Source organism: Bubalus kerabau, chromosome X (assembly GCF_029407905.1).
Source record: "Bubalus kerabau isolate K-KA32 ecotype Philippines breed swamp buffalo chromosome X, PCC_UOA_SB_1v2, whole genome shotgun sequence".
NCBI lineage: Eukaryota > Metazoa > Chordata > Mammalia > Artiodactyla > Bovidae > Bubalus > Bubalus kerabau.
In genome coordinates, this window is record NC_073647.1 from 55,031,234 (window position 1) to 55,036,813 (window position 5,580).

General features: G+C 34.1%; 1 pseudogene; it reads left to right on the top strand.

Annotated features, from left to right (window-relative positions):
• The first annotated feature begins 788 nt into the window (after positions 1-788).
• On the top strand, positions 789-1,833 carry LOC129640027 (splicing factor 1-like; annotated as a pseudogene).
• The last annotated feature ends 3,747 nt before the right edge of the window (positions 1,834-5,580 follow it).

Consider the following 5,580-nt stretch of genomic DNA (forward strand, 5'->3'; position numbering starts at 1 on the left):
TAAAGCAAAAATACAACTGAAAAAATGAGAGAACAAATTTTCAAACCACATGTCTAACAAAAGTCTAGTATCTAGAATATGTTAAAAAATTCACAACTAATAAAAAGCAACTCAGTTTTAAAAAGGACAAAGGATTTGAATAGACATTTATCAAAAGAAAATAAACAAATGGCCAATAAGCACATGAAAAGACAATGCCATTAATTATTTGGGAAATACAACTACAAATCACAATGAGATACTTCTTCACAACCATTTGGATGGTTGCAATCAAAAAGAGAAGCACTAACACATGTTGGCAAAGATGAAACCCTCATAAAGTTGTTGGTGGCAATGTAGAGTTGTATAACCCCCTGCAGAAAACAATTTTGCAGTTTCTCAAAAAGCTAAACATATCATAACCATATAACTCAGAAAGTTTGCTCCTAGGTATATAGCCAAGATAAATAAAAAACATGTGTTCATGAAAACACTTATATATCAATGTTTGTAGCAACATTAATCATAATAGCTAAAAGGTGAAAAAATATTCACATTTACCAACTGATGAATGAATAAGCAAATGTGTTATATGGGTCCAATTGAATGTTACACAGACATGAAAGGAAATGAAGTACTGATTCAAACTGCAACATGGATGAACCTTGGAAACATTATGCTAAGTGAAAGAAGCCAGATACAACAGACCATATGCTACATGATTACATTAATTTGAAATATCCAGACAAGTCAAATTCACAGATGAATGAAAATAGGGATTAATTTTAAATGGGCATCTGCAGTAACAAATGAAGTGCACCCTGCAGCACCTCCCAGCTCTTCAGGTTCAGTGCCATTTCCTCGCCTGGCCTAAAGGTCAGTCCAGTCCCAACACCCATCAGAAGGGCTAAAGCTCCACCAATTAGAGGCCACAAATTCCAATCTCTTGCCTAGGCCTGGCCCAATCCAGGTGGTGGGCTCCAAAAGGCTCTCTTCAGAAGATTCGCAAAGTTCAGAAGCCACCTCTGGGCTTCCCCAGTAAGAAGTGGAAGAGGAGCTTCAGGAACCAAAACACAATGGAACACACAATCACAAGAATGTGATTCCAGGAATGCCTACATTTATCTCCCCTGTACTTACTTGGGAACAAGAAAAAGCTTATATAGTGCAACTGTAGCTAGAAGCCCTGACTTGTAAACTGCACACAGGAGACCTGGGCATCTCCTCTAACCTGGGGGACACGTCCCCTTCCCCAGAGCCCATCTACAATTGTGAGGGGAAAGAGGTTTAACACTCTTGACTTCCACACCCAGAAAAAGCTTGAGGAGGAGCAAAATAATATTGTTGCCAAAATGGCTTCCCTCAACCCTGATTTCAAGCCTCTTGCAGATTAAAAACCTCCAGCAACATGTGTGTGCAATAAAGTAATGATCCCACAATATGAGTATCTGGAAATCAGCTTTGTGTGGCTCCTAAGTGGGCCCAGAAGGAATACCTTGAAGAACATAGAGAAGGAATGTAATGCCAAGATCTTGATTGCAGGGAAAGGCTCTGTGAAAGAAGGGAAAGTAAGGATTAAAGATAGCCAGATGCTGCCAGGAGGAGATGAGTCCCTTCTCACCCTGGTGACTGCCAATACCATGGAGAATGTGAAAATAGCAGTAGAGAAGAAACATCCTGAAGCAAGGTATAGATATCCCTGAGGACCAGAATGATTTACAGAAGGTGCAGCTTCGAGAGTAGGCTTGCTTGAACGGGACCCTTTGCGAAGATGATAACAGAATCTTTAGACCCTGGCAGAGCTTGGAGACCCACAACATTACCACAGTGTGTATGAAGTGTGGAGGCTGGTGACCCTTAGTTAGCTCAGAGTAAAATTCAGATGATACCTGGAAAGTACACTTGTGGACTCTGGGGCCTATTGCCTGCATCAAGGAAAATATATGATGACACTGCCCACTGCTGTTGCATCTCTCTGGTCCTCTTCCCCCATGCCAACACCAACTGCAGCTTCTGACACCCCTTCCATCCAGCAGCAGTATGGCTTCCAGAACCCCCTTGCCAGGGTGGCAAAATACAAGGACTACCACCACCAGCACTGTCCCACGGTCCATTCTTTCATGGAAACAGCAACATCCAGCTGCCACAGCTTCTCCAGGAGCCTCTCACATGCAAGGCAACCCCACTGTGGTGCCCCTGTCTCCAGGGATCCAGCCACCTGTGTCGCCTGGTGTCCCTCTGCCTCCACTGCATCCACCACCTGGTTACATATATATTAAGGCATGATATATGAGCATGAAAATGTTTTAAAGCAGATATAGGATGATGGTCACACCATTTGGAAAAATTACTTAAAATCATTAAACTACACTAGAAAATAGTAGATTTTGTGATTCATAAACTATACCTCAATATATTTGTTAAAAATCAATTAATATAAATCAGCATATCAATGCATTAAACATAAAACCAAGAGCTCCACACAATTGGTTTAGGAAAATCACTTGAAAAAGTTCAAATGCATTCATGATATAAGTTTCAGGAAGCAAAATACACAGAAAGATCTTTAAGGTGATAAAGGCATCTACAACAACTTGTAACTAACATCAAATTTAACGTTCAAAAATGGAAAGTTTTCCCCCTTTTGGATATAATACAGGAATGTCTATTTTCATCATTCCTACTCAACACTGTACTGAAAGTCTTATCCAGTTCAATAAGGATAAATAAAATAGATGGGAACAGAAGAAATAAATTGTGTTGCTTAACCAAAGTTGTGATTATTTACTTAGACAAGCCCATAGATAACATTATGCTCGATAGTGAAAAGTTGAAATTTTTTCTCTAATATCAAGAACAATACAAAGATGCTTATATTCATCACTTATATTCAACATAGTATTTGAAAGCCTAGTCAGAGCAATTAGGCAAGAAAAAGAAATGAAAGTCATCCAAATCAAGAAGGAAGAAGTAAAATCTCTGCAGATTATATGATTAAATATATAGAAAGTCTACCAAAAAGCTATTAAATGTAATCAACAAATTAAATGAAGTTGCAGGATACAAAATCAACTTACAAAAATCAGTGACATTTCAATACACTCACACGAAATTATCTGCAAAAAAAATTAAAAAAAAAAGACCCATTTTGTTTACAATAGCATCAAAAAGAATGAAATATTTAGAAAGAAATTTAAATGAGAAGATAAAGGTCAGTACAGTGAAAACTCTTCAGGGTTGAAATCTTAGAAGACACAAATAAATGAAATGATATCCCAGTTTCATGGATTAAAGAATTAATACTTTTAAAATGTGCATATTACCCAGGACCATCTATAGATTCATTGCAATCTTTATCAAGATTCCAATGGGATCTTTTACAGAAGTAGAAAAACATCTTTAAAATGTGTTTGGAATCACAGAAAAACCCTGAATAACCAAAATAATCCTGAGGGATAAGAAAGTTGGAGGCATCACACTTCCTTATTTCAAACTATATTACAAAGCTATAGCAATCAAAATGGTACAGTATTGCATGAAATCTGATAGATTAACCAATAGAAGGAAATTGGGAACTCAGCAATATATATATAGTCAACTAATATCTAACAGGGAGCTAAAACCACTCCATGGAGAAAAAATACAGTCTCTTCAATAAATAGTGTTGGGAAAAGTGGATATTCACATGCAAAAGAATGAAACTAGGCCCCTTTCTTATAACACAAGGATTAACTTAAAATTTATAGTGTAAGTAAGACCTGACACTATAAAACTCTTAGAAGAAAAGTATAAGAAGAAAGCTCCTTGACATTGGTCATGGGAACAATTTTTTGGATATGACACAAGCAATAAAAACAAAATTCAACAAGACTATATCCTATCAAAAACCTTCTATATATCAAAAAGCAATATACAAAATGTAAAGATGACCTACAAAATTGGAGAAAGTATTTATATTTTCCAACCACAGCCAAAAAGAACAAAAAATAAAAAAGCAAACAAACAAAAATAATCTGCCCAAAGGACCTGGGTATAAACTTTTTCAAAGAAAATATTCAAATAATCAATAGGTATATGAAAAAGTGCTCAAAATCACTAATCATGAGAGAAATATTAATCAAAGTCACAATACACAATAAGATATTAGCTCACAATTGTTAGGATGTCTATTATCAAAATGACAAGAGAAAACAATTGCTGGAGAGGATGTGGAGAAAAGTAAACCCTTGTGCCTTGTTGGTAGGAATGTAAATTGATGCAGCTACTATAGAAAATAGTATGGAGGATTTAAAATTTTACAAGTGGAACTGCTATAAGATCTATCAATTCTACTTCTGGGTATATGAAGGAAATAAAAGAGCTATATTGAAGAGATATTTGCACTCTCATATTTACTGTAATATTATTTGCAATAGTTAAGACATGAAAACAACTTAAATATTCACTGAGGAATAAATGGATAAGGAAAATGTGACTATACATATATATATATACACATACACATACATATATATATCATGTATACATAGGATACACATATATATATACATATATATCATGTATACATATGATACACACATATATACATATATATCATGTATACATATGATACATACATATATATATATATAATATATGTATATATATCCAAAAAAGAAGGAAATTATTTGCAGCAATACAGATGAAGCACAAGGGCATTATACTAAGAGAATTAAGTCAAACAGAGGAAGACAAGTACTATATGAGCTCACTTATATGTGGAATCTTAAAAAAACAAACTCACAGAAACAGAAAACATATGAGGTATTTGCCAGAGGCTGGGGTGTAGGAGAAAGATGCAAGAATCCCATTATAAGATTAACAAATTCTGAGTATGTACTGTGCATCATGTTGACTACAGTTAACAGTACTATACTGCATATTTGAAAATTGACAGTACATCTCCTGACAAGAAAAAAGTATAATGTACAAGATGATGGATATTAAACTAAAATTATTCTAGGAAACATTTCATAATATGTACAAGTATCAAATTATATTTTACACTTTAAACTTATACAATATATTATATGCTAATTATATCTCAATAAAACTAAAGTAAAAGTGCCATTAAACTAACACCTAAAAACAAAAAAACAAAATTCTAAGTATACATTTTAAAAAATTATGTTCAAAGTATGTATGGTGAAATCTACAAAACACAGATTTTCAAAAATTTATATAAATAGAAATATAGCATTTTCATGGAAAATACTCAATAGTGATGTCCAGATGTTATGCAATTCTAATCAAATTCTAAGTAGAAAATTTAGTTGAATCACATTTGATTCAAAAATTGTATGGAAAAACAGAGAAAGTAAAATGGCCAAAACAAAACAAAGATTAAGGGCTCATACTACCTGATTTTAGGTAACATAAATCTACAGTAATCAAGACAAAGTGGTATTGAACAAATGATTAATGCATATATCAGTGGAAGAGATCAGAAAGCCAAAAAATAAATTCACACATATATGTATTAAAAAGATAGAAAAACAATTCGATCAACATAGAATAGTGTTTTCACTAAAATGATAAATATTAATAAATATCTCGTCAAAA